This window comes from Melospiza melodia, chromosome 1, assembly GCF_035770615.1.
Source record: "Melospiza melodia melodia isolate bMelMel2 chromosome 1, bMelMel2.pri, whole genome shotgun sequence".
Taxonomy (NCBI): Eukaryota; Metazoa; Chordata; class Aves; order Passeriformes; family Passerellidae; genus Melospiza; species Melospiza melodia.
The window spans coordinates 40,122,538-40,138,134 of NC_086194.1; the positions used below are offsets into that span (position 1 = coordinate 40,122,538).

The 15,597-nt window shown below is 39.7% G+C and overlaps 1 long non-coding RNA gene across 1 annotated transcript; it reads right to left on the reverse strand.

Annotated features, from left to right (window-relative positions):
- Positions 1-242: 242 nt before the first annotated feature.
- Positions 243-15,344, reverse strand: LOC134417521 (uncharacterized). Its single transcript, XR_010027578.1, has 3 exons — positions 15,254-15,344; positions 11,288-11,316; positions 243-447 (listed from the first exon to the last, which is right to left on the reverse strand). It is a non-coding gene; the product is annotated as an uncharacterized LOC134417521 (long non-coding RNA).
- Positions 15,345-15,597: the final 253 nt, after the last annotated feature.

Below are 15,597 nucleotides of genomic sequence, written 5' to 3' on the forward strand. Positions count from 1 at the left end.
AGTCTGTCGTACTGCTTCTAACAGCCCTAGACTGAACTGGTTTCCTTGCAGATCAACCTTACAAATACACAGCATGACTAGAGAGGACAGCAAAGGTACAGAATCAGTGCTTACTTGTATTATTTGCTGGTTGATACCTATCCAGCCACAGAGGATGGCCCTTGGTACACTCCAAGCTGAACAAGCATCATCTAAACCATAGGATTTACCTGGTGAAGCAAGCCATCCTCAAGAATGGCACAAATATTTCTTTCAGGCCTTTCAAGATGATTCTGCCTGCTCTTGAGCTGGGCCTGGCACTGGGCTCTGGGGTAGTGTGGATGCCCATCTCCATGTCTGTGGTTTCAAGGCAGAGTTGATAAGGCAATTTCCTTCCCCACAGAACTTTTTTCTCTTCCAAAGCCAGGTGTGAGTATTGGGTTACCAACCAGGGTGAATTTCAGCTGCCTAAAAGAAATCACAGAATCACAGAATGGTTAGGGCTGGAAGGCTGTTTAACCTAGGGAAGAGAAGGCTCAGGAGGGGATCAAAGAGCATCTCATTAATGTGTACAAATATCTGAAGGAAGAGTGAAAAAAAGAGGGAGACAGGTTTTTTCAGTGGTGCCCAGTGACAGGACAAGAGGTGACAGGCACAGACAAAAGCACAAGAGGTTTTATCAAAACATAAGGTATCACTCTTTTCTGTTTTTACATCGCTGAGAGTGATCAAGCAACATCTTGTCCAGGGAGGTTGTGAATTCTCCATCCTTGGAACTCCTCAGAAGGTGTCTGGACATGGTCCTAGTCAATCAGCTATAGGTACCCCTGCCTGAGGTCCCTGGATAAAACTCATACGTGCATTGCTTTCCCTCACAACACCTTATTGGCAGAAGCACATGTAATTTCTGTCAGAGCTAACTGGAAAAGGAAGCACAATTAAGACTGCAAAAGACAGGCAAAATCTAACCCTTATAGCAAAGAACTGCTCAAAACAATCCTGGTTGTTACAGTGGATAAAACACGTGAAAGGAGAAGCTTAAGGAAGGACAGATGTGATGTCTGGATCTTAAGGCAAATGCAGGGTGGGAAATCTTATCCCTACCAGATGGCCCTATGATTACACAACCTTTCAGCACACTGATGGAGTTTGAGATTTTCTGTCTTGCAAGAAGCAGCCTCAGATGAGTTTCAGCAGAGTAAATATGCACCATTGACTTTTATTCAGTTTTAATAGACTTTGGCAATTCACTTTTTAAAACATACTTCTGCTTTATGACTGCTACTTTCTGACACTCTCCTCCTTAATCTCTTTTCTCATAGATGTTTAATTGTGTAGAAGAATCACTGTGATGTATTTAACTTTCATATGATTTCCCTGTTTGGTAATAATACCCCCAATTAACTACTGTTCTCATTAACCAATTTACTAATTTATAATCAAGGGCAATGGCTTTAATAGTTTTAATAATATGCCTTGTTAATAATGTCTTAATGAGGATTAGCCTTATACTGCTCTCAGATGGTTCCCTTTCTCCCTAAAATGAGAAAAAGCATATTAATGAAAAATAACCTCCTATCTCCTGGCTGTTTTGTTGGAATAAAAAGAAAATGTGGAAAAGTACTGTTGATTTTTTACCTCCATATTCTGCCATTTACAAAACCAGTGAATTGGAGTAGGTGTAGTACATGATGCACTAGCCCATAAATCAGTTCTGCCTCTTTCTTACTTGCTATAATTAGACACCAAAAGACTCCTTTTATATCCTCAGTTGAATCAGGATGCAGGCATTCTTATCAGCTTCACTGGACGGAGCAAAGAGAATACTGTTAATTAACTCAGGGCAAGAAGTGAAATCAAAAAGAAATATTGAGTCAAGGTTTTATTGAATTAAACTAAAAGATCAAAACTAAGAGAATCTTCTCCCACAGAACTAAGGAAACACAATAAAACTGCAAAGACTGACTATAGGTTCTGCTAGCGGTAGCATCAAAAATTTAGTGTTTGGAATTGACAAATAAGGAGACAGAATTACCAATGATTAGCAAAAAGAATCTGGAATGGCCAGGTTAAAAATAGCAGCTCACACATTTACAGGTAGAATAGAGAAGCTGCATAAGAAATCTTGCATTTAAAAAAAAGGGGAACAGAAGCACAAGTCAATGCATGATCAGGCAACCCTGGAAGTATAAATGTTGGAGGAAGAAGCACTTGGTGAAAGGCAGCCCTCTAATGCATCTGAACTGATGGAGAACTGAATGCATCTTTCACAGTTTTGCCAAAACAGGTACCCACAGGCTGGTCTAGCAGTCTCTGAGGAGCAGAAACCTGTTCACAATCACCTGCGCAATGCACTTTTGCTATGCTGCATTCTATACACATAAAGGCACACCAACCTCTGATGATCATGATATTTTAAGACAAAATTACAAACCCCTTTAGCCCTCCATCTTCCAGCACATTATTTCGATGTCTCTGTATTCCCCATTCCAGCACTGTTAGGATTTGAATCTTGCCTCCAGTGATCTATTAGGATTTTAAGGCATACTTATGTGAGGAAAGTAATTTAATCTCATTAGCTCTAAGTACTGAAGACATGGCAATTGATATGATAAACACCTATCCTGAGATGGGGAGAAATTGATCTTCAGAAGTCAGTATTTGCCAGCATCTGGAAATGCTGGTTTGCCATAATCAGTTCTTTTCTTGTCTATATTTTGGTTTTAATGAGTGGAAACTAGAAAGATAAAAAGAGCAATGTCCAAACAATATTTCTGTTCCAGAAAAGCCACTGCAGCTAGAGCTATAAAGTGTCCAAATACATTCATTCCGTTTGGGATTTACAACACAGTAAAAATGTAAATGTCACACTGTTTTTCAACCTTTTGCAGAGATGTCAGATCAAGGCCTATTCACACTACACACTTGGCTATACCTTTAATTTATATTTTTGATCAAGCACAAAAGTCGGAAGTAGCCTCAGTATTAATTTTTAAGAAGAAAATTTTTAAGAAGAGAATTCTGTCACTCCAAACTCTCATTAGTTTCCATTATTTCTTGGAAGGTTCCTATAACAAGAAATACACATGGATGAAATCTTGTTTCCACTGAACTCATCAGGCATTTTCCTACAGACTTTATTGGAGGCAATATTTTACCTAGTATCTTAGGAGAAGTAGATTTTACTTTCCCTTGAAGCGTCCCAATTTTTACTAGTAAGCAGGCAGTATCCTTTATACAGCAATTCTGAGGCAGCTCATGAAAGTGATAAGAACTCACTGAACAAATTTTGATGCATTCTGAGACCATATGAGAAGGTAATTAGATAAATTCATGGAAGAGAGTTTTCAGAAAAACAGGGATGATTTTGTTCTTTTCCTTAGGCTTCAGAACAATGTAAGCCCTCTGATTTGGTACTGAATTAAACAATGAGCTCCTTGCCCTTGACTGCATACAAGCTACTTTTAAATCACTGGCATGCCAGTTCAATTCCATCACTTATTTATTTTTTTAGGCTGGAATAATTTAAAGCCAAACTTAATTAAGCTTCTGACATTGTGAAATGGCATAGAGAAAACTGTTTAAAATACAAGTCTTGTGTGACTTGGTTCTTGATATCAATCCCATTTTGATTTCCTGCATTATCACTGTTTAAAAACATGTCTTAAAGCTGTAGGTTCTTTTCCATGGCCAGTGTTTGTCATCTTTTGCACAGATCTATGACTTCCTTTGCACATAAAGACATGCATGTTCCTATGGAATATTTTGTATCACTTGACTGGCTCTTGATTACATCTTGTTTCTCCCCAGATGAAAATACCTGGGGTGCAAAGACAGACAACTTCACTTTTCTGTTTATTGTGAAAATCAAGCTGAAGCTAGAGGGGAAGAACTGGGGATGGAACCAATCAGCACTTGGTCTGAAATGTTTTATGGCTTACCTGACTGTTAATGGACAATGATATTTTCCTTCCTATATTTGGTGGACTGGCTTGACTACATCATAAACACAGGCAAGAGAGGCCACAGAAAAAGACAGAAAAAAGCATGGCCAAAGGAAGGGAATAAAGAAAACAAACACAAAACATGACAGGGTCATAAACCAAGACACTGGGCAAGTAGAAACCAGGACCTCCTTGGTCCAAACTCTTCTTGTAAACTGTTACACAGCTTTAGGTAATGAGCAGATTTGGCTGCCTTTGGAAAACAGAACATTTTTTCATATCTTCTAGCTAAAATCTTGGTCTTATTAGGCTTCGGCATTGTACGAGTCACTAGGATTTCAGTGCTAATGAACAGCATTCCAACTTCATTTCTGTGAAAGCCTATGGTTCAGACAAAATTACTCATTGATATATAGTGGTAGCTGTTCATTCACTTAGAGTGAGAAAAGGCATACGAATGCAAAACAGCCTTCTACTTCTACCTCCTGTCTAAGTGTTTTGTTGGAATGGAAAAAAATATACTTAGATTTGCCATTTGATTATGCCTTGCATTTGAAATCACACTGAAGTAATGTGATAGACTGAACTTTGTTTACATAAACTGGTTGAGCCTTGTGATAAATTTCTCCCTGATAACCCAGGACTGATGCCTTAAAGAGCCATCAGTTTTCCTGCCAGATAAGGGAAAAGGCAGGTAAGCAGCAGATCCTTTGGAGGTGGTGTAATGCTTTTTTATCATGTTGATTTCCTCCCTCCCAGAAAGGCACAGCTGCATCTGACAGTGTAAAACTCCCCACCATGGGAGGTATTGGTGTTCATATGGAAGCCAGAAGGTTTCTTCCCTCCTAGTAAGGCACAAACAGCACAAGGAAAAGCATGGCCAAGCAGCAGTTGGGTCATTAGGAGGGGTTAGAAAGCATCAAAGTCCCCCAAAGTGCCCCCCAACTCATTTCCACAGTGTTGCTTCAGACAGTGTAAAATCCCCTCTGCAGGGGAGGTGTCAGGTTCCTGCTGCAACCTAATGATTTCAAAATAAACCTGGCTCATATGTAGACAGGTCATTCACTGTCTTTTCACTCTAATCCACCACAAGGGATCTATTAACCAGAACCTCAGCTACCCTGCCTCAGAGGCAGGTTGTAGCAACTAATAAATAAAAATCTATAGAACTGGCAGGAGAGGCCAGAAGTATCAAAAGTGGTCATATTACTATTTAAAATCCTTAGCTGAAAAATTAAGAAATGTTCTGTTCAAAGCATATGAACAGCATATAAATGAGGAAGATATCTGTTTACACAATCCAGTCTGCTTTGATTCAAGAATCAGTCAAGCAGCTGCCCAACTTGAAAGATGGATTACACGTTCACATACCACAGTCAAGGTCAAGACAGCTCTCCACCATTTCCTACTACATAATATTTCAGACTTGAGTTTTTAATCATTGGCTTTTTAGACACAGTTACTTTAAGCCATTTAGCATCAGTTTGGATGTGCTGCCTGAATATTTCCACTTACTTGTTCTGAAGGGCTGTGGCAGAGACAGGAACTTATTCCACTCCTCCTCATTGCTATAGAAAACCCAGGTCTGTGTGACACATTTATACTCAGCCTCAAGATCCAGCCTCATCTGCTGAGGTATTTTGTCTCTCTTCTGGCCACCTGGGCCAGGTATTGCTTCTTGCAGCTTGTGATGGAAAACTGGTAAACCATAACAAAAGCTCAAAGGCCACTCTTCAGAGTTCTCTTCTCTTCTCAAAAGCTTGAGGAAGAGACCTAGCAAATACTACACAAATTAAAGATTAAAAGAGAGGGCTGTTCTGGTGACATATCTGCTGGGATCTGTCTCTGTGCTTTTACTTCTGAAAGATAAGCCCAGGACCTCCCTTCATGAGTCAGCAGTAACATAAAAGTAATTGAACACCCTGCAAGGAGAGGCCTGTCGTGTTCCTGTATTTCACTGCTTCAATAACCCGATGTTATTAAAATTTCTTGCAATCTTCTTGCTATTAGGCAGTCCTTATTTGATCAAATGATTATGAAAGATGGAGGGGGCTGTTAGCTTATAGAGTTTCCTTCTGATACAGAATTACATGGTAGGCTGATTCAACCTGAGTGTGAAAGCAAAAATAAGGATTTCTTTGCCTCCTTGCTCATTTTTCTATTTTAATTTCCTTATATTTTTTATCCAAGAATGTCATAGACTAGTAATATCCCGTGACTCCATTTCACACTTACTTAGCAATGGTGTTTATGACTTACCTCTGGTAGCAATCTCCTTATGTGAAGGTATGCAATACATCTTGGGATGAGGCAAACCCTCCTTTTCCTTTTCCTCTTTTTAGATGATATCCTTGCACTCTTTTATCTAACTGTATTACCAGTTTTTTCTACTACTTTTCTGTAGCTTTTTCCTCCTTCACTTCTATAGGAGACAAATATCAAGATGAATGTCTGCTTTTACAATGTATTCCTTGGAGGAGGAGAGCACGGGAATTTGCTTTGACATGCTCATGCTTTTAATTGTCTGGAGTATTCTCAAGACACATCAGTGTATTATCTTTCCTAATTTCCTTTTAATCCTCTACACAAGTCTCTAAAGAGCTGATGTTGAGTCTCTCCCTGATATCCCTGGGTGTAAGGATATTCAATGCATATTCCCTAGCAGAAACAAAGTCATGCCCAGACTCAGCCCCAGAATGCAGCATTTTTATACCAATACATGGATACATTTGAATGCTAGGAATCTCATGTCTGTTTATAATTATGGTTGTAATGTTTTCCCCAGATAATAACATGGAAATGGTCTGGGCACTACAAGAAGTAAAAGAAAGCCCACCATTCTGTTAGAATCTAGTTTTACATCACACCAGACATTTCCATTACCTTCTTTGCTATGCCACAAACACAGGACTTTGTGTTTCTTCCTGTTCTCCACAAAATCCTGTGAGAACCCAGAGAATGGTCTCAGTGAACAAGCTTCCGTAGCAAAGAACAGCCAACCCTTTGGTGGAAAAAAGAGGCTTCAGGAGGCATAACTAGGTGACAGAGAGGACAGGTCTTATTGCTCTTGCCTCTTCTCAGCTTTCTTAAGTGGAATTTCTTTTCCCCTGTCTTTGGCCTGATGATGCAGAATTTGCTTACTATGGCAAATAAATTCTGTTAACAACCAGAATGAAGCAATCAATTTAGAAACTTACTTACCAGAAAGTTTTACCCCCTCATATTAAAAAAAAATAATTAAAAAATAGAGCTGTTGCCATAAATCTTTTGCTGGCAGATGCCACTGCTGTGATGATATCCATCAACCATATCAGCCTCATTCTTTCCTTGCTGGACTTGGTACTCAGCAGCCTCTCCATCACATCCATGAATAATCTCTCTTCTGAATGGCCATGCCAGAGCTTGGACACACTAGCTGGATCCTGAGCCTGCTGCTGGCTCTGGGAAGTCCTTCCTGGTGCTTGCTCAGTTCTTCATGCTCTATTTCACACCTTTGGAGGGAAACATTCATTTTACCTAAAGCAACTGTGGCTGCCTGAAAATCAGGTTTAGATTAAACGAATTAACTATATTGATTCTGCCAGCTATGGAGAGAAATAAGAATCTACTAAACACTGATGCTACCCACCCATCTCAGGATGGAAGGACCACTTTCCTCACAGGCTTCAGTAGAACAGAGAAATGTCATCAACTGACTGGGCACAATCTTGAAATACTGATTCAGGCTGTGATAGACAATATTTTACCACTAAATTTATGGCTTTTCAGTTTTCTAAGAAGCAAACAAGCATTAGGAATACCATATGTGTGCAACAGTGACGTCCCATGTATTACAATATAGTGACATTTGTATCATTATGGGACATTGTGATGGAGTGCAACAGCTGAGGTACCACAAATATAGATCCATGTCAATCTGCATGGCATGGCCATGGATGATTTTGGGAATGTTATGATCCCTCTGACTATATATTGACAATCCCTGCCAGCTTTTCTGGGGTGTTTCCTTCCCCTTTCCCATATACAGCTGCTTAAACTGTGACTAGAAAACTGTCACAGGCCCCCTGTTCCAGGGAATCTACTGAAATTATGAGACTAGAAACTGCATTTCCCTGTTCTTTATACTCTTCCATTAATTCATAATTTTTCCAGCTCTCTTTTTCTGCACTGCTTTTCTGAGGCTTTTTGTCCCTGCCTTCCCCCTATTCCCTTTAGATTATCTATCCATTTAAAATTCTAACAACACAGTAACCATTTCTCATGCTTTTGATGATGGCTCATAATTGCTGACAAGAAAGAGAAGTAAACCACCAGAAAGTGTGTATGCATTAAATTGTCATAATGTCATAGACATTCCTGAGATCACTAATGAGGAGGTTGGGCCTTAGTTAAGACAGCTAGTCAGCAAATATATACCAGTAAGAAATGGCAGAATATAAAATTGAATAAAATGGTTGTGGAAAGATAAATTAATATAGTAAGGAAAGCTATGTCAGAATCAGACAGAAAAAAAAACCAGTTCCCTTTACGTAGCATAGAAAACATGGGACAACTGGCACTGAATGACATTTGTGGCACCTAACTGGTGCCATTCCACTGTCATTCTGCAGGAGAGGGGGCAACTCCCCAAAGATCTGCTGCCTTCCTTGCTGTAATCACTGGGCACAGCACATGGTGGGCTGCTGCTGTGAGCACAACCACAAAACTCTTCCAGAAACTGGGCTCCTGGGACCATCGGTCATGCAAACATGTAAACTTGTTGGTTCACCAAGGACAATTTATATTTTGCACTTCTGTTTCTCAGCCCATGCTATTTAACTTAGGCAACAGACCAAACATTTCTGAGGCCTCTCCTTACCAAGACAACAAAAAGGTGACAAATTCTGCTGATGATCCTGCAGAGTCCAGCAAGAAGGGATTTTATGAGAGAGACAGTTGGAAGCTGGAATAAACACAGTTTGTTTATTTCTGGAGCAGGGTCTACAGCTCCTGCCTCCCTTGCAACCTTCTAAAAGTGTTCACTTTTAGAAACATCATGAAATCAGCATTGTAATCCAGCTCATTGCTGGGTTTATGGGTGGAATTACAGTCCATCTCTGCTATAAAATGTGGCTTTAAGAAGGCCAGCTTTGGTAAGGACTTGGCAGTCAGTTTATTAAGACAATACCTTTCTGTATCTGCTGATTTTAGACAAAATAAGGTAAAAGTTGAAGCAGCGAAGTTGAGAAGAATTCGCCTCTTTACATTTTTATGAGAAAAAAATTGCACTAACACTAGATTTAAATTTAAGCCATGATAATCAAACCCAAAAAAGTCCCAGTGTGCAATGCTGAATATCCAGTACTTACCCCAGATCATCTGCTGTTGAAAACCTGATCATGTCTCCTGAGGTTTCCTCAAGTGGTTCCAGTAATTGGGGTTGCAGTTGGCCAGCTGCTGTTGCAGTCAAGCTCCCCTAATTAGGAGACCTGCCCGTGCTCCCCAGGGAATTGCCTCATCAGGACACCTCTATGTATTTCTGTGGACCCCTCAGACTTTCTGCTTTCAAGGTTACCTAGAAAATGTGCTTCTCAGAAACACAAAGGGATTCCTGCAGCAACACAGATATTAGTTGGAATGTATTAACTTGGATTAGGATAAACTGGGGATGGGGGAAGGGGGTAGGCAAGGGGAAATGACAAGGAACTGATAATCTACTTGTGATCTATTCTACAAATGTCAAAGAGGGTGAGATTTTGGGTGGGTTTGTGGTAGAGATTTTTGGTTTTATTAATTTCTAAGGATGGATGAGCATTCTGAAGGAGAGAGGTGAATGGCTCAGGTGTGTTTTGGAGTTCAGAGGAGTAAAGGAGGTGCCAGATCTCAAATCCAATACACATTTTGCACAGTAGAGGAACTATCATGCAAATCTATTTCAGTGATCTGGCTGTGTGCAGGAGGGATCCCAGATTTCCACAGTCCCTTTTAAAATAGCTGGCACATAGCAGCGAAGCTTGGCAAATGACCTCCTTTCACATCACTAGCCAGTCTTGGCTGACTAGCTTTTATAGTCAGCCTGTAATGTGAAACATATAAAATACTAATCTTACAGCTTACATTTTCCTTCTTTTTCACCTGATTCTGATCTCAGCAAATCAAGTCAGTGGCTCATTAGTCCCAGGCTTTACTTATGGAACACAAAACAGTTGCTCTCATGCAGTATTTTCCTCATTAAATTCTTGGTTGAGGTAGGAAAAAGTAATTTTCTTTCTGGAATCTGAACAAGATGGCCTCAGCCATAAGGTTCTGTTACAGATGGATTGATGGGACAGCTGAGACAAGAATCTCTTTGCTGAACAAGCCAAGGAATAAATGCTCCTTGTGCTGGGAATGGGAGCTAATACAAAGTGTTCAGGATGAGGAAATGACCTATCTCACAACTCCCTCTCTACACTGAGCATCTCACCAACTTCCCATCACAGAATTCTCTGGCTGGTGCCTAAGGTACTCAGATGAGTTTCATTTCTTTGCTCCAGTGTTTTCCATACTTAATGCCTATTCTCAGAAATATTCCATTAACATCCACTTTCCTGTAAATGTCCCTAGTGACTTGACATTTGGGCATAAGCAGCTTACGTGGCCTGAGATGCAGTTAATTTTAGCAGTGGCAAGACTTGAGATAGCAGTTCTCTCCACACAAAAATATGGGTGGCATGCTCATAAATCCAAGTGTTAGTGGTTTGAAAAGGCTGACAACTTCTCTCTGTTTCATGGAAAAGAAAAATATGCAATTTCACTATAAAAAAAGAGGAATCTGCACACATTTGCCTTGTGAGTCCACTGGCACACACCCTGCCAATACTGCCAGCTTTATCAGTATCTTGGTGAAATACTCAAATCTGGCATATTTTACTGCTTTATGGTCTTTGTCTTCAAATACTCCTACTATGTCTGCAGAGAACTGCCAGGGCAAAAATAACTTATTGCACATTTCAGAGCACTGCCTTCAGCATAGCCTGGATTCTGTCAAACTAAATTTCACCTGGAGAAGAAAATGAGGAAAAAAATGATCCCTTGTAGTCCTGAGTTCCCAGGTCACTGGGATCAATCCTGTGAAAAATTAGGTATGGACATCATCCCCACAGAGAGCTGGTGGTCTGGAGGAAGCAGCCACAGTGAAGCTCTGCCCTTAGGGAGAGCTGTATCCACATACACCTCTCACACCAGAACCAGAGCTGCAGAGGGGAATCATGAGCACTCCCCATGATGGTCTTGGGTACCTGCAGCATGCACAGCCTCCCTTTCATGCCCAGGACAGGACAGGCACAATACACCCTACTAAGGGTGTTACTGCAAAGGAAGAAAGAGAAGAAGAAATACTTTACCTCCCTTGAGTTACTCTGTGCTTGAATACCTGTAGAAAAAATGTAGGTTATTAAATTCTGCAACAGAAGAAGCCTGGTTTCTGCGGGTTGAAGTCTTGAAGCTCATTGATTTTGATTTATAGGATGGTACAAGTTATGGCTGAAAGTCTGCCTGGAGCTGGGACAGGTGTAAGGCCAAGAACTCTGCTTGGTGGAGTCCCACTGCACTCACTAGCAGGAAGACCAGGAACTGTTTGTAGTCTTCCAGGACCCTTTTCTTTCTCTAGTTTGGGTGATATCACACAGCGGGTTCAAAAATTACTGTGGGGAGAGGGAGAGATCAACAACTGCATATTCCCACAAGCACAAGTTTTATAGGACACCATGTGTCTGCATCAGCTGTATAATTATTCCAATAGAAAATCTTTACACTTTAAATAGAGAAGTCTTAAAAAAATAAAAACCTGGTGCCTGGAAGTGACCTTTCTGTTATTCTGAGTCTCTCTGACAAATGTGGCAGCAGGTCCCCAGCCTGGTACCATCGCTCAGTGCAGCCCTGTCCTCCTAGTCCCCGCACCAGACAAGTATTCCCAGAGCTGGCTGAGTTCTCCTTGGGAGATTCCAAATTGTGTGCAGCACTCTTTTCCACTCTTGTTAACACAAACCTTGTTTCAGCTTTCCAAGTTCCACAAAATAAAGTCAGACCTGGAAAGAAAAATCATCTAGATCCACATTATTGGTGGGTTGCTAATTGTCACTATTTATGACGTTGGGAGTGCAAAGAGCACTTGAGGGGATGCTGAAGACACTTGGGGGAGTTTTGCTCTATCCCATAACACAGAGTAATATGTAAATTTAGGCATGTGGGGAGAAGGTAAGCTAAGTGTATTATTGTAAAATCTGTAAGAGCTAACTTGCTAGCCCAGGACTGCATTTTCGGAGCAGGCTGCTCTCACTGATCATGTTTGGACATTGGCTGAAACATGCTAGCTTTCATCAGTGTTTTGGGGTTTGGTGGAAAGCAGTAACTCTCAGCAAACCTAGGTGTTTCAGAGTTGGAAAAAGTAAAGTCTGACAACATTCTCTACACTGTTGGAGCAAGACAGAAGGAGTGAGATGCTGGTTTCATGAGGAGTTCAGACATAATAAGTGGAAATAATACAATATAAATTTTCATGGGTCACCCATTGTTAAGCAAAGCTCTCATTAAAGCAAGGCAAAAAGAGCTAACTCTGAACAGAGTGGTAGCTTTAAAAGTGGATTTTTCAGCTTTTGCTACATTTCACTGCATTTTTTAACCATTTATACCACAAATAACCAGTGTCTGCTTTGCACTGGGGTGAAGGATTATAGCATCTAAGGTGTACTCTTTTTTTTTGTGGACTTCTCTGCATTTCAAACATTGGTAATTAAAAGGAGAAAGGTATGTTTTCATGAAGAATTTCAATTGCCAAAGAAACACAGGAGAATTTAATCTCCCATCCTAATGTTTCTGCTATCTTTTTTGAGATGCAAGAGGTTATTTCTAGTGACTGTAGGAACTTAGGACACTGCCAGTTTTGAGAAAAATCTATATTTGATAACTTATAGCCATATCCTCCAAGTTCTGGGACACAGACTGAAAGGATCAGCTTTTGGAGGAAAAATAGTCCTATAATCCTAGGTATTGAGTCCTGAAGTTTGGCTCTGATTTACATTTCTGTTGAAAAATTATAAACCCCAAAGTATTCAGGAGATATAAACCCAGATCTTTTAGAGCACTAAAGATAATGATGCAGTGAAGTACCTTCACATATCATATGGCCACCCTTTATTTGTCATTGTGCATTTCAGGGCTCTGCCAAGTTGACATAGAGGCAATGCCAAAATATCTGGTGCACAATGAAATGGAGACTAAGAAGATTAGATGTGAGCCTTAAGCTCCATTCAGGGACACTGGCCAGAGGGAAATTCACAGATTCATTTCTTTGGGGTTTGTTGTGTCTTAGGTGGGTTTTGCAGTGTGCACCTTAAATCCTGCTGCTAATAATGACTCCCTTCTCTCTCTCTTCTTGCTACATTCTGCCTTCTTTACTCTAGGTTTATCACCTGTCTCCTGGGTAACAGCTCTCACTACTGAGGACTGGTTTCTTGTGATGGTATCTTTTAATTTCTTTTCCCTGGAAAATCATAAGAACTTGTTGAAAATTACTTTCCCCACTTACTACTGACTTAATAATCTATCTGGTATGCAATTTGATTCCTTTATTTCTGATCACAGAGTATTATCATCATCATTGGAAGCATTTGACCTGAGGAGAAACACAACTGACCTGCCCCCTTTTTACTTGTTTAGCCAAACAGAGCTCTTTAACTCTAAATTTCCCAAATATTACAACAGATTTGGAAGGGATGAGCCAAAAATATGGAGATCAGCTATCCTTATGCTTTCTGAGTTTAGCTTAACATCCAAGAGATAGAATAGGGCTGCAGGTGACAAAATTTCCCTTTATTCCAAGTATAGTCCAGCCTGTAAACACAACTTCCTTGCACACACCAAATAGAAGGGAAATCATATGATTATTTGGTCACAGAGACTTGGTATAAAGTTACCAGAGCAGAACCAGAGCTCAGTGATTGTCGTTATGGTATGCTATTGCCAGCTGCAGAAGAATGAAGGGACATGAACAGACTCAAAAGTCTGGCAAGCTTTACTGCTGCATTTGATTTTGAAAAATCCTCAAAGTCTCTCTTTATAAGCAAGAGACATACTGAGTAATTCAAAATAAAATGTCCCTGTCAGAAAGGCATTCCAGTGAAATTCCAAGTACTCTTCTCTTACCTGTTCACCCATTACAGCAGCAGCCTCTTATTGTGATAATACAAATAATTTCATTGACATGACTGTTCTGGGGCACAGCTCCTACAGTGACATCTGTGACTTTCCAAAACCAAGGAATGGAAAAACCAATTAATTTCTTCATGACTCTACTTCTCCTCATATGCTACATTTTCATATTCTAAATGAATTTTCTCTCAAATCCACTGTAATGTGAAAATAATACTGAAACAAACCCCTTTATTTCATAAATTATTTGCCTGCCCCATTCCACTGGATTACTTTCATCTTTAACTGTGTACTTGAAAATTCATCAGAATGTTGCTTTATTTGTTTTTCTAATATTAACTATGGTAAGGAAAAGAGAAGCAAGAAAATAAACACCAAGGACCACTTTTTCCAATGGAACTCCAAAAAGTCACAAATAGTATGTGCTGATACAGCTTTGCATGAAAGTAGATGTATATTTACATGTACAAAACACATCGTTAGCCACACAGTGTTTTATGAATGTGGAATGTCCCAGTGCCTGCACAGACACAAACACTCACAGATACCCTGAACATATTTCAGCAGAATGACTCACAGTTTGCCTTGAAAAGGCAAGTGGAACTGGCAAGACTGTGCTGGTATTTCTAGTTAATGAAACTTTTCCAAGTACAGAACAATCACCTGTGCTCCTTGGGTATGAAACCCAGTGAGTCTGAGGTTGTAATTGTGATTTTTTAATGATCAGAGAATCCCATTCTGCAATAAGGTAATCTCTTTTTTTTTTTTTTTTTTTTTTTTTTTTTTGGGGGGGGGGTGTTTGGTTTTAGTTTGTTTGTTTTTAAATGTATTTCTCTCACCACCAGCAAAGAGCATTGTAATACTTTTTAAAAACAAATTACTTCTGTGAGGAGAAGAGAGCATTAGGAGAACAAAACATAAGTAATTTTAGCCCAAAGGATAATTTTTCTGGAAAGCATTGTGCAGCTGAATAGAAGGTTTTGGCATGAAAGAGTTTTCTCACTCATAATGCCTTGTTATAATCAATGTTAGAAGTCAATCCTTCATTACCCAGCAAACAGAAATTAAATAGAAACCCAGTAGGTGACTTGGATTTAAGACTCAGTGACAATATATTTCCATCAGTCCAATTTAGTTTTCTTTTACCGTAAGGTCATTACCTTCTGAATGCAAATCTGGAGAGTGTCTTCACAGCCATCTTTGGGAATATTTGGAAGTGCATTAGTAGGCATCTAGCCATTCCAGTTACAGTAAGGAGCATTAATCACTAATCCATATGAAGCATCTATCTGATGACTGTATACTTAGTATCGTCTTCCTAATGGAAAAAAAGGATTATGTTCTTAGAAATATGCAGAGGGACTACAAAGTTCTCTTTATAATTCATAACTACATAATGAGAGGCAGAAAGCAAAGAAAAACAAACTATTTTATTTATTACATAGAAAGAGCATTACTTTTCAGAAAAACATTTCAATTTTCTTGATTACTACAGAGCTTATGT